Raw genomic sequence first — 25248 nt, forward strand, 5'->3', positions numbered from 1 at the left:
TCTCTATCGCTGTTAAACCTTTGTTTGTATTCTTGTTTTTTATTCCACATGCTGCCTTCCAATGAAAATACATAATGAGCAACTGCACATGACAATGGTAGGCTATTACATAGTCAAAATTTGTAACAGAATGAAACAAGTTGTCCATACGTCATCCTTTCACATTTGCAGATAGATTCCTGCAACTACCTGCTTTGCGTGGCATTATCACTGTTGCACATTTCCAATGTTCTTGGGTAGCCCTTCACAGATACTGTATTGTAATCCTGTAAAACTGTCACTGTTCGAGAGTTGCACATTGCAGTTATACATATCGATTCTTGTTAGTTTTGAGACTTTCCTACATAAGGTCACATGTCATTGACGTGTACTAAGACGGACTTTCTTAGAAATTTCACTGTATTATTGCGTATTTTTTAAAAGTTTGAACAGGAGTTAGGGCACTCTGTTACAATCATAGGGCTGTTTCTTAACAGTTTGGGGACAATTTATTACAGTTGAAGGTAAATTTGTTACATTACAGCTTGGGAGCAGTTTCTTATGGTTCAATGACAATTTACTGCAGCTTGAGGGCAATTATTTATTGCTTGGCGTAATTTTTTATAGATTGGGGGACGATTTGTTACAGTTTAGGGGCCAGTTTGTTACAGTTTTGGGGCAGCTTGTTACCCTACGAAGGCATTGTGTTGCAAATGTTGAGCCATTTGTTACAGGGTGGGGCCTTTTCTTACAATATTGCCGCAGTTTGTTACGGTTTGGTGGCAGTTTCTTATAGTTAATAGCAAACTCGTACAATTTTGGGGTACTTTGTTACAGTCTTGGGGGCTCTTTTCTACAACGGTATTTTGTTACAGTGTTTCGCCGCATCATTTAGTGAAGATTTATCAAACACACACATACACACACACGCACACACACATACAAACGCACTCACTCACAGATGTTACACATCACATCTCTTGACACCTGCTGCCGTGAACAGCAGAAAGACCTTCTGCACAACCACCCTTGTGGGAGCAACCATACAGATATTCATTGGAAAATCTGTTTAGTGTATTCATCTCCTGGTCTCCCTCTATGATTTTTACCCTCCACGCTGCCATCCAATACTAAATTGGTGATCCCTTGGTGCCGAAGAACATGTCCAACCAACCGATCCCTTCTTCTAGTCAAGTTGTGCCACAAATTTCTCTTCTCCCCAATTCTATTCAGTACCTCCTCATATGTTATTTGATCTACCCACCTAATCTCCAGCATTCTTCTGTAGCACCACGTTTCGAATGCTTCTATTCTCTTCTTGTCTAAATTATTTATCGTCGAAGTTTCACTTCCATACATAGCTACACTCCATAAATATACTTTCAGAAACGCCTTCCCGACACTTATATCTGTAATCCATGTTAACAAATTTCTCTTCCTCAAAAATTATTTTCTTGTCACTGCCAGTCTACATTTTATATTGTCTCTACATCGACCATCATCAGTTATTTTGCTCCCCAAGTAGCAAAACTCATCTACTACTTTAAGTATCTCATTTCCCAGTCTAATTCCCTCAGCAACACCCGATTTAATTCGACTACATTTCATTATCCTCGTTTTTCTTTTGTTGATGTTCATCTTATAGCCTCCTTTCAAGACACTGTCAGTTACGTTCAACTACTCTTCCAGGTCCTTTGCCGTCTCTAACAGAATTACAATATCATCGGCAAACCTCAAAGTTTTTATTTCTTCTCGATGGACTGTAATTCCTACTTCGAATTTTTCTTTTGTTTCCTTCACTGCTTGCTCAATATACGGATTGAATAACATCGGGGATAAGCTGCAACCCTGTCTCACTCCCTTCCCAACCGCTGCTTCCCTTTCATGCCCCTCGACTCTTATAACTGCCATCTGGTTTCTGTACAAATAGCCTCTCGTTCCCTGTATTTGACCCCTGCCACCTTCAGAGTTTGAAAGAGAGTACTCCAGTCAACATTGTCAAAAGCTTTCTCTAAGTCTACAAATGCTGGAAACGTAGGTTAGGTTTGCCTTTCCTTAATCTATCTTCTAAGATAAGTCGTAGGGACAGTATTGACTCATGTGTTCCAACACTTCTAAGAAATCTAAACTGATCTTCCCCGAGATCGGCTACTACCAGTTTTTCCATTCGTCTGAAAAGAATTTGTGTTAGTATTTTGCAGCCGTGACTTATTAATCTGATAGTTCGATAATTTTCACATCTGTCAACTCCTCCTTGTTTGGGATTGGAACTATTATATTCTTCTTGAAGTATGAGGGTATTTAGCCTGTCTGATACATCTAGCTCATCAGATGATAGAGTTTAGTCAGGGCTGGCTCTCCCAAGGCTATCAACAGTTGTAATGGAATGATGTCTACTCCCTGGGCCTCGTTTGGACTTAGGTCTTTCAGTGCTCTGTCAAACTCTTCACGCAGTATCAGATCTCCCATTTCATCTTCCTCTTCCATTTCCATAATATTGTATTCTAGTACATCGCCCTTGTATTGATCCTCTATACACTCCTTCCAGCTTTCTACTTTCCCTTCTTTGCTTAGAACTAGGTTTTCATCTTACCTCTTGATATTCATACAAGTGGTGCTCTTTTCTTCAAAGGTCTCTTTAATTTTCCTTTAGGCAGTATCTATCTTACCCCTAGTGACATACGCCTCTACATCCTTACATTTGTCCTCTAGTCATTCCTGCTTAGCCATTTTGCACTTCCTGTCGATCTCATTTTTGAGACGTTTGTATTCCTTTTGTCCGCAGCTCGTGGTCGTGCGGTAGCGTTCTCGCTTCCCGCGCCCGGGTTCCCGGGTTCGATTCCCGGCGGGGTCAGGGATTTTCTCTGCCTCGTGATGACTGGGTGTTGTGTGATGTCCTTACGTTAGTTAGGTTTAAGTAGTTCTAAGTTCTAGGGGACTGATGACCATTAATGTTAAGCCCCATAGTGCTCAGAGCCATTTGAACCATTTTTTTTTTGTATTCCTTTTCGCCTGCTTCATTTAATGCATTTTTGTATTTTCTCCTTCAGTATATCTTCTGTTACCCAAGGATTTCTACTAGCCCTTATCTTTATACTTACTTGATCCTCTGCAGTCTTCACTATTTCATTTCTCAAAGCTACCCATTCTTCTTCTACGGTATTTCTTTCCCCCATTCTTGTCAATCGGTCCCTAATGCTCTCTCTGGAGCTCTCTATAACCTCCGGTTGATTCACTTTATCCATGTCCCATCTCCTTAAATTCCCACCTTTTTGCAGTTTATTCAGTTTTAATATACAGTTCATAACCAATAGATTGTGGTCAGAGTCCGAATCTGCCCCTGGAAATGACTTACAATTCAAAACCTGGTTCCTAAGTCTCCGTCTTACCAGTATAGAATCTGTCTGAAACCTTCCAGTGTCTCCACGCCTCTTCCATGTATACAACCTTCTCTCATGATTCTTGAACCAAGTGTTAGTTATGATTAAATTATGATCTGTGCAAAATTCTACCAGGCGGCTTCTTCTTTCATTCCTTACCCCTATTCCATATTCACCTACTACTTTTCTTTCTCCTCCTTTTCCTACTATCGAATTCCAGTCACCCATGACTATTAAATTTTCTTCTCCCTTCACTATCTGAATAATTTCTTTTATCTCGTTTCATCAAGGACTATATTGGTAATCTAGTACATACAATCGCTACCTGCTACAATAACTGTGTACTACATGGTGTAGGCTGTTGCATTTATGTAAAGATGAATTGTAGGGAATGCTCAACAGTTGAAACGCTGTGTCAGACTTCAAAAAGAATCTTCTCTGCACATCTGGTACTCTTGTAGCCAGTTATAACATAAACTGAATCGTCCAGTTTCATAGCTGTAGCGGTTCTCAAAAATGTTCAAATGTGTGTGAAATCTTATGGGACTTAACTGCTAAGGTCATCAGTCCCTAAGTTTACACACTACTTAACCTAAATGATCCTAAGAACAAACACACACACCCACGCCCGAGGGAGGACGCGAACCTCCACCGGGACCAGCCGAGCGGTTTTCAATCAGTTACAGGAATTGGTGAGATTCTACCAGCACTACGCATATATTTATGTAACCATATGCTTGACAGTTATTGTGAGAGAGAAATCAGGGTGACCTAGTGTTCTGTTCACGATGGCGGTACAATATCAGCAGCACACTGTTAAGTTCAAACTTCAAACATTACTGCCATGCACGTGTTTGTTAGTGTCAAAGAGTTGACTGTCGTTGTACTGGCCGGGGAGATACATGTTGATAATAGTCGATTTTCGTTAAGTACAACCGATAATGCACTGTGATAAATGACAAGTCGGCAGCTTACCATATTAATATCGAATAGTGTTGAAGGTATAAATACTTAGGGGGTAATTTGGAATAATAAGATCATTTAACATGTTTAGCAGCACAGTGTCTCTCAGATACATTATGTTTATGTATTTAGCTAGTGATATTCCTTTAAAGTCTCTCTAATTCTCAAGAGTGATACTGTACACAATGTACACGTATCTAAGTAGTAGAAGTAGTAGTAGCTTTATTCATCTGTAGATCTCTTCCTACAAGAATATAGGACATGTCAGAGTACTTACAAATTTAGATCAATTTAAAATGAGCTAATTCGTATACACATATATTTACAGACTTCTAGTTAGAGACAATCATTAGATTTTCTCCTGGTATACAATACCTTTTTTACAAATAGCTTATTAAATAATGTAATGCCACATTGTTCACTCATATCTCACTATCACTCACTGCACAGACTATACACACATTGTTTCGTAACACTTCACTCACTACACACACACACTCACACACACACACACACACACACACACACACACACACAGACACACACACACACACACACACACACACACACACACACACACACACACTGGTGACCTCTGGGACATTTCCTGTACCGCAACTTCCCATTTGCTATCCTGAAAAACTGAGTCAGCACCCCTCCATAATGAGTGAGATGTTGAGCTTAGAAAGAGGAAGAGGTGTTAGTATTTTGCTATGCATAGGTTGGGGGTAAGCATTTCTAGAAAGGAAAAAAAGAAGGGAAAAAACATAAAGTGAAGGTGTTACGTGGAATGTTGGATATTTTATAATCGTTGTTATTATTATTTATTTGTATGACATTTTTTATCAAACCCATACTCTGTTTTAGCTAAGCAATCCTTCAATGTATAAAATGTATTGCATAACAGGTACTTTTTAAGCTGGCTTTTTAAATAATTTTATTTGGCAATTTCTTTAATCTCTTTTTGTAATTTATTGTACAGTTTTATTCCTTTGGAACCATTGTTCGTATTTTAAAATGCAGGAGAAGAGGATGGAAGACAGATATGTTGGAATCGTCCTTAGAAAGTGTCACCTACTGTAAATGAAATAGTAGGCTTTAGAAGTCGCTAGTATGATGAACGCTGCAGGTTGGATGGAGTGGTTATGAATGAAGCATTAAAATAGATATCCAACGAAATCAGAGACTTCCTGCTATGACCAGAACAGTTACATATATCTCAGACAAAAGTGTAATGGGTTTGACGCGAAATACACTGCTTTAGGTACAAATTCCATTAACCTCAAAACAGTATCTGTTAATTTCAACATAAAACTGAGTAAAAACATATGATTTGCTGTGTGTTTCGGCTGGCTCCATTTACAAATTCTATGGAGACGTCTGATGTTAAATGTGCATCGTGAAACACACGCTGAAGCCGGGAACCTTAGGTGTAAAAGTTCTGTGACATGGTTGGTGTCCTGTGAAATTTAAAAAGCCTATGTTCCATTTTAGGGGAGCAGATGTGTTGCGAAAATTCTCTGATTTACGTAGAAAATTGGTTGATTTCATTACTGTGTTCACTGATTTCAAAACAGTAATGTTAATACAATTTTCGTTGATTTCAGTTCTACTCCACACGTAAATGGAGTGGACGCTGAACGACTATATGCTTCTGTGTGAGCACTGATTTCTCTTGTCTTCTCTGTCCACGCACGTTGTTGGTGGTATAACGTTCTGCACCCCCCCTATATGTGTGCTTCCGAAAGGTCCTGCACGTCCTAACACACCAGAGAAAGACGTCGTAATGTATTGTGTTGAGTGAACCAGAGTAGAGAGCGATACACGAAACACTGGCGATGATAAAAGTGTGCAGGTCAGTATGACGTCATACAGTTCTAAGATTAGAACAGAATTAACTGCAAAACTGTGTAATTTCTGTACCAAACAGAAGATGTCTACAAAAATTCCAAATTAATGGCTTGGAATTGGCAGGTTCATACATGATTAGCACAAGTAAAAGCTGGTCCACTAGGCCTGGGCACCTTGGTGTGATATTATACGGTCGTGTTTAGACCGTCCACACTTAATTCTAGACAATTGTAGTGTGGTGATGGCTTCCCAAACTGGTGCATCCCCTATGCATAATAAACACGTCCAGAGACAGAGGAAGGGGAGAGAGGAGCTCTCCCTGGTGTGGAATTCATGTAAATGAAGATGAAATCGGTGCTATCCTATTCATATTCTGTTACACACACACATGACAAGTGTTTCACAGCTGTGCAGGCTGCACGAATGTACTACACAGTTTTCATGTTGGGACAAGTGGTCTAGTTCAGACAGCCAGGGGGTTTCCCATCAATTAAAAGTTATGATACGTGAATTTATCAGCATTCTAAACATAGGAAAGATGGATTTTGAATTTTAAATGTAGGAGAAGTGAACTCAAAGGTTTAAAACACAGGCTGCAATTACGTGAATTGAAAAGTGAGCTGTAATGTCATAGGAGTGGGGAAAACCAATGAGTTTTTGAATCTCCCACTATTTTAAACTTAGGACCTGATTCTATACTTAGGACAAGTGACCAAGGAAAACCACACAATATGCTTGTATCCTGAGTTTCTGCCATCATAATTTATTTTTAAATTTCACCCCAGCAGGACACCCGAGTGTTCCATCTTGAACTGTTCGAATTTCCCACCAGTTTACACTTACAACAACTGCCTTACTCTCACGGTTACATCATAGGAGTGAGGGAACAATCTGAAGCAAACATGGACTATTTTTCAATTTCCTGCAAATTGTTGAACGTTCTGCCCATTTTTGTATTTCCCATAACTTTATAAATAGTAAATTGTCTTATATCAGGGTAGTGGAGGCAGGGCGTAGCCTTGGAAACAATACACTTGGCTCAGAACTGGGGAAACCCTGTGTATGGGGGTGGCAGTGTCCCTTGGCCTGGAACTGGGAAATCCAGGGAGAGGTGGATGGAGGTTTCCTTAGTTGCTGAATGGTGGAGGGAGAGAGATACAATTGAGAACAATGCCCTTTGTTCCAAAACAATAGGGAGAGGTGGTGACCTTGAAAACAATAACAGAGGGGAAAGGGGCAGCACCATCCTTTGTTCCATAATAATAAAGGGGAGAGAGTGGGGATGCCGGCCTTTGTTTCAGATTAGGCCTTGTTGTACTGCTTATACTGCACTTGAATACAGTTATGAGCCTACAAACTTATTATCCTCCTCACTGGTCTCTATTTCATGAATATTTCGACGTGTTACGTACCCCCTTAAGTGTTCACACAGGAACTGAGCTCTCAAAATGTACCACATTCGTTTCTCATTGTACCAAAAGCTGGGGGTGAAGTAGCCTACATGAAGCAGTGATCAGAACTATTATTTGTAAGAATATTCAGCTGTAAGTGTGGTCAAAAACAGTCTGAAAAGTTGTAACTCCTTCGTAGCTAATATGTGAGTCTTATAGACACAATTCTTCAATGTGCTCTCTGATGACTTGCTTAGTGAGACTGTGTCATAAGATTTGTGTAGATCCACGAGTTTCAAATGGGTATTCTGAACTCTAGCCATGATCTTCTCTATTAAATTTTATACCGTAAATATAGCAGTGTCCTGATAGAAACTTTTTCTCTTCTGCCTATACTCTTTGTTCCCCTATTCGCTTCTTTAGGCCTCTACTATACAATCTGGCTACTGAAAGCCCTCTGCAGTTTTATATTCTCTCTGGTCACCCTTTTATGTACCAGGTCTTTTAAAAAAATTCCGGAACATTCGTAATTTCGCGCCAATGGTGTGATCGAGCGAAATGCGGTTGGCATTCCTGCACACTCCTATGTTTAATGTGTTACTGTCGGAAGTTTCTTGTTATATGTCTGTTAGTTATTGTTCAGTGCTGTACTGAGTAGAACGTTGTGTCGCACAGTTTGCAAGTTTCGAGATGGAAGAGTTAGAGGAAGAGCACGTCTGCACTAAATTTTCCGTGAAACTCAAGGAAACATTTATAAACACCAAATAATGCAGGGAGCCTACGGTGAAGAAGCTTAAGCCTTACCAGGTGTTACGAATGGTTCACACTGTTTTAAAATGGCCGGACGGAAGTTGAAGACGACCTTCGACGTCTAACAACGTTGTTCATGTCAGGAACGTCAACGAAACTGTGCGTGCAAATCGAAGACTGACTGTCCGAGAGACTGCAGAAGAATGTAACATGTTAGTTCGATGATGTCATGAAATGCTGACACAGCATCTTGGAACGCATCGTGTTGCCGCCAAGTTCGTTCCACGGCTCATGCGTCAAGACAAAGACTTCCGCCACGCAATATGTGAAGAGCTCCTGGATCGTGCAAATGAGACTGAGAAGTTTCTTAAGAGAATCATATGGCCCATGCGGATTTTTTTCTGTTTCTAAAGATGAAAATTCCATTGAAAGGACGAAGATTTGCCACGATAGACGAGAAAAAAGAAAACTCGCGGGCGGCGCTTCGCGCTATCCAACAAGAAGGGTACCGAATGCAAACGACGTTGGGAGCGGTGTATCAGTTTTTGAGGAGAGTGTTTCGAAGGAGGCCATGCTCAATAAGAAGCGTAGAAAATATTGTTGACAAAGCTCAGGAATTTTTTGAACAGACCTCTTATATGGAAGTAATATGCATCTATTCCATCCGTAAGGGACGTCTTTTTAAACATTTGTCAAAGATCCTTGTCAGAGTCTTACAGAGAACGGTGTGTGCAGGTTTTTTAAGTTAAATACCTATATTTCCTAGTGCTAGAGCTGTTACCATTTGTTTGATTTCATCTTGACTTACCGCTGGCTCATATTTATATCGCTTGCCCTTCTGTTCCAGTGACTTACAGCTTTCCTACTGAACTCTGTCTTCTCTCAACAACTCTCCACAAAACAGCACCCAACTACGCATACATGCTGTGCTGATATCAGCCCGGTCTTTTATCCTGCATCCTCATAGCTTTTTGGCTCATATATTACCTCTACAGTTTTATACTTCATATTTTTTGCCGATAGATAGTTTTTACTTTGTTTATGTTTTGACGGGCGGTATTCCTCTTTTCACTATATATGCTAAGATCCTCATTCAGTTCGGTTTTAAGTCATTTATCAAATGCTGGTATCACTTTTCACTCACAATTTTCTCGGTCGCATCGTCCCACCATGGTTCAACTTTACATCCAGTATATTGTAGCTGTTTCATTTTTCTAAGGTCTCCTTAGCAGCCCGGTGCATGGCTTCTTTCTTTTCCTCTTGCATGTTACATACAGAGTCGTTGTATATACTGCACACTTTATTTGCGCGTCTGAGCTGATAAATGAACCTAATGGAACCATCTCATAGTCCAAGTTATACTGAGTTTGAGGAATTGATCTTTAATTACACAGTTTTCCTATATGGTAGAAAAACTTTTGATATAAGAATACAGCGACCCTTTCTGGACTCTTCACCTCTCATAGCTCCTACATCACTTGCATTTCGGTAAGTATCTTGTTTCATGATAATTTAATCACCTGTACATTGCCTGAAAAAAATTAGAAAACCAAGAAAGATGACGCCGATTGTGACCTGATGACGGCATAAGCTACGTATTGAGACGGTATATATACAGACAGCTACACTATGTGATCAAAAGTATCCGGACACCTGGCTGAAAATGACTTACAGGTGCGTGATGCCCTCCATCGCTAATGCTGGAATGCGATATGGTGTTGGCCAACAATTAGCCTTCATGACGGCTTCCACTCTCCCAGGCATACGTTCAATCAGGTGCTGGAAGGTTTCTTGCTGAATGGCAGCCCATTCTTCACGGAGTGCTGCACTGAGGAGAGGTATCGATGTCTGTCGGTGAGACCTGGTTCAAAGTCAGTGTTCCAACACATCGCAAAGGTATTCTATAGCGTTCAGGTCAGGACTCTGTGTAGGCCAGTCCATTAAAGGGATGTTATCGTCGTGTAACCATTATTGTCGTTAACCTCTCCGCCACAGGCCGTGCATTATGAATAGGTGCTCGATCATGCTGAAAGATACAGTCGCCATCCCCGAATTGCTCTTCAACATAGGGTAGCAAGAAGGTGCTTAAAACATCAGCGTAGGCTTGTGCTGTGATAGTTCCATGCAAAATAACAAGGAGTGCAAGTCCCCTGCATGAAAAACACGACGATACCATAACACTACCACCTCCTGTTTTTACTGTTGGCACTACACTCGCTGGCAGATGACGTACACCGGTCATTCGCCATACCCACAACCTGCCATCGGATCGCTACATTGAGTATCGTGTCTCGTCACTTCACACAACCTTTTTCCACTGTTCAAACATCCAATATTTACGCTCCTTACACCAAGGGATGCGTCGTTTGGCATTTACCAGCGTAAAGTATTAGACAACATAGTTTTGTGGAGATAACAACGATTAATTTACTTATAATCAATTATTCAAAATGACAGTCATAATCACATAATTTATTTTGCCGGTTTCAACCTGCGATGGGGTCATCATCGTTACCAACCACGCACAAGCAGGGTGACGACTCCAGCGAGTGACCAAATGCTATAATTGCCCTGAAGATGACCCAATCGCGGGTTGAAACAGGTTGGCGACAAAATAAATAATGCGATTGTGACTGTCATTTTGAATAATTGATTTACCAGCGTGATGTGTGGCTTATGAGCAGCCGCTCGACCATGAAATACAAGTTTTCTCACATCCCGCCAAACTATAATAGTGCCTACAGTGGATTCTGATGCAGTTTGGAATTCCTGTGTGATGGTCTGGATAGATGTCTGCCTATTACACGTTACCACCCTCTTCAATTGTTGGTGGTCTCTGTCACTTATCAGAAAAGGTTGGCCTGTACGCTTTTGTGCTGTATGTGTCCCTTCACTTTTCCACTTCACTGTCACATCCGAAGCAGTGGACCTAGTGATGTTTAGCAGTGTGGAAATTTCACGTACAGATGTATGACACAAGTGACACCCAATCACCTGTCCACGTTCGAAGTCCATTAGTTCCATGGAGCGCCCTATTCTGCTCTCTCACGATGTCTACTGAGGTCACTGATATTGAGTACCTGGCAGTAGGTGTCAGCACAATGCACCTAATATGAAATACGTATATTTTTAGGGGTGTCTGGATACTTTTGATCACATATTGTATCAGAGCACCATTTGTGTCTACCCTGTAATAGGTAATGCTCGCAGCCAGAAAATTCAGTGTCTTGCAAACATGCAAAGTAAACAGACATACATGCCACGAGATGCATTCATGCTTCCTACAGTGATATGAAAAGGATCAAATTGTGGCCTCCTGAGCGGCAGGATGGTCCTTTCGAAGAATTGCCACAGAAGCTGGAGTTTCTGTTTAAGCTGTGGAATGATATGAAAAGGATCAAATTGTGGCCTCCCGAGCGGCAGGATGGTCCTTTCGAAGAATTGCCACAGAAGCTAGAGTTTCTGTTTAAGCTGTGGAATGATGCTGGCATCAGCGGTCACATAAATATTCTCACATCCCCGAGGATGAGGTTCTGGATGTCCATGCAGTATAGACGCCTGCTAGGATCATGGTATTGTAAGGATAGCAGTGGCAGATCGAACACCTACCACAGCACAGGTAAGAGGGCTCGTGATGCCAGATGTGTTAACAGGAACTGTTGCGGTCTGGTTATTAGTTGTAGGGCTACAGCCGTACATATCCCTAGCCCATTTTCCATGCACGCCACAGCATTGACATGCACGGTTCGGCTGCTTTAAGAAAATCACTAGGAACATGGAAGTGGTGGGGCAAAGCCGACGTCACCACTCTCAGCATTGTTGCCAGATTTATTCAAGATGGCATTTTAAAGATGGTGACGATAGATATGGAAATGGCGCAATGATGTCATGCTGAGAAGTTCAAATTTTGGCGGGAAAATAGGACAACTGGGCTACCTCAACTAACATAACCCCCTCAGTCCCCACGCCCGCCTCTTCGCCCCATCCCCCACCGAAGAAAATGGCAGGAATTTCAAATTTTGGCGTAAAAAAGATCATTTGGGGTACCTCCGCTAATCTCCGACCACCACCTCTTCCTTGGAATTGGCGGGAAAAGGACTGCTGGATAGGATGGACATAAGTCCTTATTTTGCAGGCAGTCTTTATTTAAACAATCTGAGTTGTCATGGGTAGCAGCCGCATCCAGTGTGTTCACCATGAGGTCTGAAGTCCAACTGACCTAGTACACAGTTCTGGTACCAGAGGACACTATCTTCCCATGGCGGTCTGGGGAAAAAATGGCGGGAAAGGGACACAGCCTGTTCTTGGCTGCTGGAGATTGGAAGGAGTGCACTTTATTGATTTTGGAACAATTTATTTAGGGACGGATTTCGCGTAGTTCATTTATTACAGAGGTACAAAACAATCACTCTGACATGCTCGGGGCCACAACAGACAGTCTACAGACTTGCGAACTACTCGTAAATCACCGAAATAATGCAGTACACAGATGTACAGACACGAAAACAACTACTAAATAGTCAAAATAATGCATATAAAACGCTCTGAAAACGAGCTCACTAATTGTAAACTGTTGTAATATCGTATTACACATCATGGAGACCTGCAGACTACCCGTAAATTACCGCAATAATGCAGTACACTGATGTACAGACATGCAAACAACTAGTAATTTGTCAGCATAATGCATGTAAAAGGCTCTATAGACACACTCTGTAATTATAGACTGTTTAGATAATGTATTGCACAGCCTACAGACTTGTCCACTGCTTGTGAAATAGTCAAAAAATAATGCATATATAACACCCTGACCATTATGCTCAAAATGCTTAAACAGCTGAAAATAATTCCGTGCACAAACACTCATTCCATGTAAAAATGCTTACGAGCTATCATCAACTACAATGTATCAATGAACTATTCGCTGCAGGAGTCCCAAGGTACGCACAACAGATGGCGTGCTCAAGCCTGTCCCACACATGAGATGCCTATGGGTCGTGCATCTGTATTCCATTGCTGGCACTGTGCCTTTCTTCCTGCAGTCCAGTGAAAACCTATTTGCCAAGCTACTCAAAACTGCAGGCACAGTTAAAATATTCTCAATTTTATACTGATGTCACATGTCTACGTAAATGACAGCCAAGTCTCCCTCTGGATGCCCTACGGAAATCTGTTACAAAGCTTCCCAGAATAGCACAGGGTACATTCTCCTTAGCGATCCTAACTGGACATGCGAACTGCCTCCAGCCAGACACCATGCATACACCTGCAGGTCCAGTGCGGGACTAATCGATAAATGAGAGATGTCTGCATAGCGACATCCGTGCAGGTTCAGCTAAAAGGCTGTCAGTGTTAAACTGATTTCTCACGTATATGTAAATAACAGTCAAGTCCCCCTCTGGACACGCTAAAGAGGTCTTCTGCAATGGTTTCAGAAACTGTTAACGAAAATAGTCCAGAATAACACCAAATGCATTCTTCCTGATGCTGCTACAGGCAGGGCTTGTCCATCACATGTTGCCCTTCATGGAAATCGTAAGGTCCTGCTTTCAACATACGTCTCAGAAACAGTAAATATTCCCACCGCTATGGAATGACTCCTATGTACCAGCACAAAAGATGCCTTATGAATGAATGGAGCATTCTGTTTGGCTCTCACTGAATTTACCTGCCACACTGCTACTGTTGCCGGTGCAGGAGCTCTTTCCACCATTTTTTTCTGGAGATGAGACTTCTAGCAGCAAACCTGTTTTATACAGATCGCTGTATAGCACTGACAGCCGAAACCTTCGAAAGTGGTCTACAGATCGTCAAATATGCAAGACACTTGCTCAACTATACTGCTCTGCCACTAATGACAGAAGCTTGAATATTGCAGCGTGAAACCAATCTCGAACATGGCAATATATCACCGCCTACCGTTTCGATGTAGTAAATGTACAATTCGTATCCTGCGACATACAAAATTGCCTCTTTTGCATTATGCATATAGATATCGACCGCCAGACACTCATATACGAGGGCGGTTCAGAAAGTAACCTCCGATTGGTCACAGTGCGGGTTGTGGGGGGAGAAGCGACGCCATCTGTGCGTTCACGCACTCAACAGGTCAGTCGGCATCAAGCCGTGGTCGAGTGAACGTCGTACCTGCGCTAGTTTAGTTTTTGTGGCAGTTTGAAATGTGTGCTGCAATAGAAAACCCCGCCAAATGTGAAGTGCGTGCTGTCATAAGGTTTTTTACAGCCAAAGGATATTCTGCAGCAGCTATTCATCATGAGCTTTGTGCCGTGTACGGACCAAGAGTTATGAGTGAAGGAGTTGTCCGTGAATGGGTACGTTTATTTAAAAGTGGACGAGAAAACGTTCATGATGAAGAGAGGAGTGGTAGACCATCATTGGTGACTGACGAACTCGTTCAGACAGTTGATGCAAAAGTTCGTGAAAATCGACGTTTCTCAATGTCGGAGTTGTCTACTGGTTTTCCACAGATTTCTAAGACTCTCTTGTACGAGATAGTGACAGCAAGATTGGGTTACCGTAAGTTCTGTGCACGATGGGTGCCCAAAATTCTTACCGACCACCACAAAACTCAAAGAATGGCCCCTGCATTAGACTTTCTGTCACGTTATGAGGACGAAGGAGAACCATTGTTAAACAGAATCGTGACCGGTGACGAAACCTGGATTACGTAGGTGAACCCTGAGACAAAAGAACAATCAAAGATGTGGGCACATTCAAATTCGCCTACCAAACCAAGAAAAGCCTCGCAAGATTTTTCTGCCAGAAAACTGATGGCAACGGTGTTTTGGGATGCCAAAGGGGTGTTGTTGGTTGAATTCATGGAACGTGGTACGACCATTAATCAAGACGTGTACTGTGAAACAATAAAAAAGTTACGACGGGCTATACAGAACAAACGCCGTGGTATGCTGACTTCCGGTATCGTTTTTTTGCATGATAACGCCCGTCCTCACTCTGCTCGCAGAACAACGGCCCTTCTTGAGTCCTTCAAGTGGACGTTATCAACCATCCACCTTACAGCCCAGACCTGGCGCCAAGTGATTATCACCTCTTCACGCATTTGAAGAAATGGCTCGGGTCACAGCGGTTTGATGACGACGAAGAGCTCAAAGATGCGGTCACAGGCTGGCTCCAGGCACAAGCGGGTGATTTTTATGCAGAAGGAATTTCAAAGCTTGTGAAGAGATACGATAAGTGCCTCAATCGCTATGGAGACTATGTAGAAAAATAGTGCAAAGATGCAGTTGTAAGATGTATATATTAAAATATTTTTATTTAACTTGGTGTTGTTGTTGTTGTGGTCTTCAGTCCTGAGACTGGTTTGATGCAGCTCTCCATGCTACTCTATCCTGTGCAAGCTTCTTCATCTCCCAGTACCTACTGCAACCTACATCCTTCTGAATCTGCTTAGTGTATTGATCTCTTGGTCTCCCTCTACGATTTTTACCCTCCACGCTGCCCTCCAATGCTAAATTTGTGATCCCTTGATGCCTCAAAACATGTCCTACCAACCGATCCCTTCTTCTAGTCAAGTTGTGCCACAAACTTCTCTTCTCTCCAATCCTATTCAATACCTCCTCATTAGTTACGTGATCTACCCACCTTATCTTCAGCATTCTTCTGTAGCACCACATTTCGAAAGCTTCTATTCTCTTCTTGTCCAAACTAGTTATCGTCCATGTCTCACTTCCATACATGGCTACACTCCATACAAATACTTTCAGAAACGACTTCCTGACACCTAAATCTATACTCGATGTCTCATTTCCTAATCTAATTCCCTCAGCATCACCCGACTTAATTTGACTACATTCCATTATCCTCGTTTTGCTTTTGTTGATGTTCATCTTATATCCCCCTTTCAAGACACTGTCCATTCCGTTCAACTGCTCTTCCAAGTCCTTTGCTGTCTCTGACAGGATTACAATGTCATCGGCGAACCTCAAAGTTTTTACTTCTTCTCCATGAATTTTAATACCTACTCCGAATTTTTCTTTTGTTTCCTTTACTGCTTGCTCAATATACAGATTGAATAACATCGGGGAGAGGCTACAACCCTGTCTCACTCCTTTCCCAACCGTTGCTTCCCTTTCATGTCCCTCGACTCTTATAACTGCCATCTGGTTTCTGTACAAATTGTAAATAGCCTTTCGCTCCCTGTATTTTACCCCTGCCACCTTCAGAATTTGAAAGAGAGTATTCCAGTTAACGTTGTCAAAAGCTTTCTCTAAGTCTACAAATGCTAGAAACGTAGGTTTGCCTTTTCTTAATCTTTCTTCTAAGATAAGTCGTAAGGTTAGTATTGCCTCACGTGTTCCAACATTTCTACGGAATCCAAACTGATCTTCCCCGAGGTCCGCTTCTACCAGTTTTTCCATTCGTCTGTAAAGAATTCGCGTTAGTATTTTGCAGCTGTGGCTTATTAAACTGATAGTTCGGTAATTTTCACATCTGTCAACACCTGCTTTCTTTGGGATTGGAATTATTATATTCTTCTTGAAGTCTGAGGGTATTTCGCCTGTCTCATACATCGTGCTCACCAGATGGTAGAGTTTTGTCATGACTGGCTCTCCCGAGGCCATCAGTAGTTCTAGTGGAATGTTGTCTACTCCCGGGGCCTTGTTTCGACTCAGGTCTTTCAGTGCTCTGTCAAACTCTTCACGCAGTATCATATCTCCCATTTCGTCTTCATCTACATCCTCTTCCATTTCCATAATATTGTCCTCAAGAACATCTCCCTTGTATAAACCCTCTATATACTCCTTCCACCTTTCTACCTTCCCTTCTTTGCTTAGAACTGGGTTTCCATCTGAGCTCTTGATATTCATACAAGTGGTTCTCTTCTCTCCAAAGGTCTCTTTAATTTTCCTGTAGGCAGTATCTATCTTACCCCTAGTGAGACAAGCCTCTACATCCTTACATTTGTCCTCTAGCCATCCCTGCTTAGCCATTTTGCACTTCCTGTCGATCTCATTTTTGAGACGTTTGTATTCCCTTTTGCCTGCTTCATTTACTGCATTTTTATATTTTCTCCTTTCATCAATTAAATTCAATATTTCTTCTGTTACCCAAGGATTTCTATTAGCCCTCGTCTTTTTACCTACTTGATCGTCTGCTGCCTTCACTATTTCATCCCTCAGAGCTACCCATTCTTCTTCTACTGTATTTCTTTCCCCCATTCCTATCAATTGTTCCCTTATACTCTCCCTGAAACTCTCTACAACCTCTGGTTCTTTCAGTTTATCCAGGTCCCATCTCCTTAAATTCCCACCTTTTTGCAGTTTCTTCAGTTTCAATCTGCAGTTCATAACCAATACATTGTGGTCAGAATCCACATCTGCCCCAGGAAATGTCTTACAATTTAAAACCTGGTTCCTAAATCTCTGTCTTACCATTATATAATCTATCTGAAACCTGTCAGTATCTCCTGGCTTCTTCCATGTATACAGCCTCCTTTCATGATTCTTGAACCAAGTGTTAGCTATGATTAAGTTATGCTCTGTGCAAAATTCTACAAGGCGGCTTCCTCTTTCATTCCTTCCCCCCAATCCATATTCACCTACTATGTTTCCTTCTCTCCCTTTTCCTACTGACGAATTCCAGTCACCCATGACTATTAAATTTTCGTCTCCCTTCACTACCTGAATAATTTCTTTTATCTCGTCATACATTTCATCTATTTCTTCATCATCTGCAGAGCTAGTTGGCATATAAACTTGTACTACTGTAGTAGGCATGGACTTTGTGTCTATCTTGGCCACAATAATGCGTTCACTATGCTGTTTGTAGTAGCTAACCCGCACTCCTATTTTTTTATTCATTATTAAACCTACTCCTGCATTACCCCTATTTGATTTTGTATTTATAACCCTGTAATCACCTGACCAAAAGTCTTGTTCCCCCTGCCACCGAACTTCACTAATTCCCACTATATCTAACTTTAACCTATCCATTTCCCTTTTTAAATTTTCTAACCTACCTGCCCGATTAAGTGATCTGACATTCCACGCTCCGATCCGTAGAACGCCAGTTCTCTTTCTCCTGATAACGACGTCCTCTTGAGTAGTCCCCGCCCGGAGATCCGAATGGGGGACTATTTTACCTCCGGAATATTTTACCCAAGAGGACGCCATCATCATTTAATCATACAGTAGAGCTGCATGTCCTCGGGAAAAATTACGGCTGTAGTTTCCCCTTGCTTTCAGCCGTTCGCAGTACCAGCACAGCAAGGCCGTTTTGGTTAATGTTACAAGGCCAGATCAGTCAATCATCCAGACTGTTGCCCCTGCAACTACTGAAAAGGCTGCTGCCCCTCTTCAGGAACCACATGTTTGTCTGGCCTCTCAACAGATACCCCTCCGTTGCGGTTGCACCTACGGTACGGCCATCTGTATCGCTGAGGCACGCAAGCCTCCCCACCAACGGCAAGGTCCATGGTTCATGGGGGGTAACTTGGTGTATTTTTTTAAATCAACCGGAGGTTACTTTCTGAACGGCCCTCGTATATATATATATATATATATATATATATATATATATATATATATATATATATATATATATACTGCGAAGACAGACAGCATAAGCACATGCACTGTATATACTCCTCGAAGCACTGGATATTTCCTGAGAGGTTGGGCGGTCATCCACTGCAGCCGCCGGTCTCAAGTCATCTGCCCCCGCCGCGTGGCCAGAGTGCCCTCAGCGGAGTGAAGTTACTCTCCAAACTGTTGTACAAAGTCGGGGTCGGTATCAAATGGCTCTGAGCACTATGGGAAGGGTCGGTATCCCTCGGCACAAAGACATTACTGTTTCTGGCGCCGTCCTGCTTGCTTGCTTTCTACACCAATATCCATATTCTGGGATTACAAGAATATATGTATTTTCACATGGTTTGCCAGAATATCATACCATTTTCGAGATACTTCTCGATATCCAGCACGTATCAATAATGCTTGCATAGCCGTTTCGCCTGCGCGCTATAATTCCGAAGATATAGACTGGAAATTAATTCTCTAGAAACCCAAAACCTTAGCGAGGTTCAGTGTGCTGTAAACCACTAACTAGAAATTTATATCGTCTGTGAAGACCTTTACGTGAAACCTCGCAAAAATAGAGGAAACTGATATTTCCACTCACGAATACCGATGTCAGTGATGTAACACATTCCAAATCATCCTTATAATTTACCAAGTCAATTAAGGTGTTTCTCATGTCTAGAGAACCAGTAAACGTGACCCGGACCCGTCTTTCACCTTCTAGATGCACTCAATGGACACCACAATCGATGTTCTCTCAACCAAATAACGATGGGAAACGTGCAGAAGCAGTCAACTGGACAATTTACATGGGAGGGAATAATGGTCCAGAGCAAACACATGTCGATGTTGAACCTTTTCAAGTTTCCACTGAGAACACCCGCAATCATGAAAACTCTCCAAAACATAAAGAATGTTACTTCGGCATTCAGCCATCTAGAGGACAACATGGTTAAGCCAGCTGCATTCCTTTATCGCAAGAGGCCTTTCTATTGGGACAGCTCCTGCTGTTAGCCGGAAATGTGAATTACTCCCGCCACAGACCACCACCCCAGCGCGCCCCGCACCCTTAGACAGAATCGTCTTAGGAAACCAGATACGTATATATTTTATCACTGTACCTACAATTAAATGTTACGATTGCTGTTTCAATTGAACGACATTCGACAAACAGCGAAGTATCAAACATACCACCTGCTGATGGCTGTAGTTCTAGAAATAGAAATATCTGTACCATTGTTATGACTTGACGTACTCTTCCCTTTGCTATCACTGCATTCCTCTTCAAATCCGTATCTTCCTTACGATTGGACGTAGTCATTTTCTTTGCACATTTCAGAACACAAACACATACTCGTACTTTATAATCCTGATGCTCACAGCCATCCTATCACGTATCCCCTAACACTAAGTATAATACTTCGCCAATAACTGATTGCTGCGATACGAAATAATACTGACTAAAACGCACAGATGGGTGGACATGTCTGATAAGTTTTTCTTGCCAGTGGAACAACAGTGTCGTTGAAAGAGAAACGTAATCGTCTTACAAACCTAAAGATGTTAAAAAACATGATAGCAACAAACACTGTATGTTACTGTCAAAAGCGGTCTTGGTTCTACAGGTGCTCACAAGTATCCATGTTGAAAGCTGTACTGGTATTATAAATCTTGGTATTGCATTTCCTCCGAACGAAGTGGATTTTCCAGACAAATACCGCAACACTGAATATAGACTGTGATCGCCGGCGTGTATATTATCAGACCAACAGTGTGGTTACACGTAACCGGCAGTGTGACCTCGTAATGAAATTACCGAATTTAGAAAGTGATTTGACTAAAGAACACGGTGTGAAACCGATATTTGCTACTCCCTCATGCCGCCGCTAGATATTTCTCCAGTATTTGGATTGTATTCTGCCTCAATGCCACGTCAGATGTTCAGTGACATATCCACTGTGTTATAGGTGATGGTTGATTGAGAAGGATCACAAACTGTCGATGGTGTGCTGATTGAGGTCGTAAGAAATGTACGCCAGTTATTTAGATCCCTAGTGCTATACTTGCTGGTAGAAATGATGTCTATAATTTGGAATCTAGTCTTTCCATTTAACCACATACCTGCATGGTATCCTGTGGAGAAGTCTTTTAATGATTACAGCCATCAGTGAATCATGTTTCTGGCACTCTTATATCTCGAAAGTAGTCATCTTTTTCGAACCTATCTGCTACAGTAAAATTTTAGATAGTCCCTATGCCTCTTGCAGCTCCTGCCATTTCTGCAGCTTTGCGCATGTGATCGTTCCCATTTACGTCAGAACTGAGCAGAAGTCGGGGATAGCTATATTTACCACCTTCAGCAACTTGTATAGAAACAAGATGACCTAAATTACTGCAACAGGACGGTGTTTTGACCATTCGGTGTAAATGGGAACATGTCGTAGCTCCACCATTATATTACGATTTGTAAGGCGAGCGCCAAATCAAGCCTGCTCCTGCAACATGAGGTACCATAAAAGACAGAACAGGAATTGGGAGAACGACTAGGATTTTGCTACGCCACTGAGGTGCATCCCCAAACTACATACATGCATTGCAGTATGAAGCAGATCCACGTCCCTCAGGGCCCAAACATGTCTATCACCTCAACATGCTAGCATCGCTATTCTGTACTATCCAACCAAGAAAGTTACGAGCCCCAATAACTTCGTTCGATAGAGAACTCAAGAGGATTTTTACCACATCTCTCCTGCCATATTGTACCGTCTGCATACAGGCATTGAGCACATAATGTGATCCTATTAAATGTACAGGTATTGATCCATTGCACAGACCAGTGTAAAGTCGCATCGCCTGTACTGCAGGAAGATGACCGTATCCTACAAATAATACTATAAATCTCAAGAGGGGCTGCTTATGGCCCTGTCTCATTGTCTGAAACATTGTTTTTTTTCTGCTGTAGCACGCTTTGTACAGTGCCATACGTTTTATTTTTTCCACCACGAAGTGACATTAACACTTCTTGATCCATTGCTTCACACTGAAAACTAGACGCTGCAAAGTGTAAATCATGTTTTTACTGCTGCTACCATAACACACCACATACCCTGAGAGATTTTAAATAAAAGATAGTTACAACATAAGGAAACTGGAAGAGTTTGGCGGCGTTGTGGAGCGTTTCCAAGTTGTTGCCCAAAGGTAAATGGTGACCTCCACATTCAAACTCATCTGTCATAGTGATGGAATAGCTGATAGCTCTGCATTCCATTTCGACTGATTCCTCAAGTTGCAGTCATGTACGTGATCACTGTTTCGGTGCTAGCTATCTCCAGAAGGTGTTGCCCCTCCACCAAAACTCTTTCTCCATCTCAAACAAGCGATTTCAGTCCATCATTATGTGGTACCCAACAGCATACCAGTGGACAGATGGGTTGGACAAGACACTGTCGATGGACCTTAATAATAACCTCAGCAGTTGACAATGCGATCAATTCTAGCAGTTTTACAGTAATTTAAACACCAACCAATGATGCAACAGTATGTTTCCTAATTTCAGTATCATCACTAAACTACTTCTTCTCCGCTTTGCGAGTATCGTTGTGAATGTAGATAGATGACTGTACAGTATTCATTGTTAATTCTCCAACATATACACTCCTGGAAATGGAAAAAAGAACACATTGACACCGGTGTGTCAGACCCACCATACTTGCTCCGGACACTGCGAGAGGGCTGTACAAGCAATGATCACACGCACGGCACAGCGGACACACCAGGAACCGCGGTGTTGGCCGTCGAATGGCGCTAGCTGCGCAGCATTTGTGCACCGCCGCCGTCAGTGTCAGCCAGTTTGCCGTGGCATACGGAGCTCCATCGCAGTCTTTAACACTGGTAGCATGCCGCGACAGCGTGGACGTGAACCGTATGTGCAGTTGACGGACTTTGAGCGAGGGCGTATAGTGGGCATGCGGGAGGCCGGGTGGACGTACCGCCGAATTGCTCAACACGTGGGGCGTGAGGTCTCCGCAGTACATCGATGTTGTCGCCAGTGGTCGGCGGAAGGTGCACGTGCCCGTCGACCTGGGACCGGACCGCAGCGACGCAAGGATGCACGCCGAGACCGTAGGATCCTACGCAGTGCCGTAGGGGACCGCACCGCCACTTCCCAGCAAATAAGGGACACTGTTGCTCCTGGGGTATCGGCGAGGACCATTCGCAACCGTCTCCATGAAGCTGGGCTACGGTCCCGCACACCGTTAGGCCGTCTTCCGCTCACGCCCCAACATCGTGCAGCCCGCCTCCAGTGGTGTCGCGACAGGCGTGAATGGAGGGACGAATGGAGACGTGTCGTCTTCAGCGATGAGAGTCGCTTCTGCCTTGGTGCCAATGATGGTCGTATGCGTGTTTGGCGCCGTGCAGGTGAGCGCCACAATCAGGACTGCATACGACCGAGGCACACAGGGCCAACACCCGGCATCATGGTGTGGGGAGCGATCTCCTACACTGGCCGTACACCACTGGTGATCGTCGAGGGGACACTGAATAGTGCACGGTACATCCAAACCGTCATCGAACCCATCGTTCTACCATTCCTAGACCGGCAAGGGAACTTGCTGTTCCAACCGGACAATGCACGTCCGCATGTATCCCGTGCCACCCAACGTGCTCTAGAAGGTGTAAGTCAACTACCCTGGCCAGCAAGATCTCCGGATCTGTCCCCCATTGAGCATTTTTGGGACTGGATGAAGCGTCGTCTCACGCGGTCTGCACGTCCAGCACGAACGCTGGTCCAACTGAGGCGCCAGGTGGAAATGGCATGGCAAGCCGTTCCACAGGACTACATCCAGCATCTCTACGATCGTCTCCATGGGAGAATAGCAGCCTGCATTGCTGCGAAAGGTGGATATACACTGTACTAGTGCCGGCCGAAGTGTCCGTGCGGTTAAAGGCGCTGCAGTCTGGAACCGCAAGACCGCTACGGTCGCAGGCTCGAATCCTGCCTCGGGCATGGATGTTTGTGATGTCCTTAGGTTAGTTAGGTTTAACTAGTTCTAAGTTCTAGGGGACTAATGACCTCAGCAGTTGAGTCCCATAGTGCTCAGAGCCATTTGAGCCACTGTACTAGTGCCGACATTGTGCATGCTCTGTTGCCTGTGTCTATGTGCCTGTGGTTCTGTCAGTGTGATCATGTGATGTATCTGACCCCAGGAATGTGTCAATAAAGTTTCCCCTTCCTGGGACAATGAATTCACGGTGTTCTTATTTCAATTTCCAGGAGTGTATATTTCTTACATTGGAATATTAATGGTGTTGCATTCCAGTGCAGAACCGTGTAGGCTTAGGAGTGCATGTGCTTATGTTCTCACTTACCAATACCCTCCTGGTACTGATCCCATACACTAGAACAATACTTTAAAATTGATAGTGTAGTAGATTTACGTAAAATGTTTCGAACTCCATCCATCTGGAGCTCCATTATGCAAAATAACCACCCGTTTCTTGTTCTTCTTCACTGTCTGGTCTTACACCACAACACTTTGAAATCTACCACTGGAGAAATTTTGTTCACTCAGATTGGCACGGACTCAGCAAGTTCCATTCATTCACAAGACGCGGAATATAGTGGTCTACCTCTGGTCAGCTGAAGATTAAATCGGTAACAGTGATGCAGGGTGCGTTGCTCGAAGACAGTACAAGGAAATGCTTCAATCTCTAATTTCATCCTAAGACTGTGAGAGAGCCCTATGACTCCCAACTGCATAGAGATAGATCGTAAATTACGTGCTATGCTCGAGGTTCTAGAAATACATAGATCGCTGTCTGGTATGCTTTGATGATGCATATGTTCGAGAATTAACAATGAATGGATGTGCTTCACAGTAATCTATCTACATTCGGAATGATGCTCGCAAAGTAGAGAAGGAGCGGTTTAGGGTTGATATTGAAATTAGGAAACATGCTGTCACATCATTACGGTGAAATTGCTGAAATTGTTCGCACTATCAACTGTGATGCTTATTATTATGGTACATCAACAGTGTCTTTTCCATCCAAACCAGCAACTGGTGTGCTGTTAGTTACCACGCAATGATTGACTGACATCGCTTGTTTGAGATAGAGAAGGAGTTTTGGTGAAGGGGCAACGCCTTCTGGGGATAGCTAGCACCGAAATAGTGATCGTGTACTTGACTGCAATATGAGGAATCAGTCGAAATGGAATGCAGAGCCATCAGCTATTCCATCACTATGACAGATGAGTTTAACTATAGAGGTCGTCAATCACCTTAGGACAGCAGTTTGGAAACGCTCCACAACGCCGCCAAACGTTTCCAGTTTCCTTATGTTGTAACTGTCTTTAATTTAAAATAATTCGGT

This window comes from Schistocerca nitens, chromosome 6, assembly GCF_023898315.1.
Source record: "Schistocerca nitens isolate TAMUIC-IGC-003100 chromosome 6, iqSchNite1.1, whole genome shotgun sequence".
In the NCBI taxonomy this organism is placed as follows: Eukaryota; Metazoa; Arthropoda; class Insecta; order Orthoptera; family Acrididae; genus Schistocerca; species Schistocerca nitens.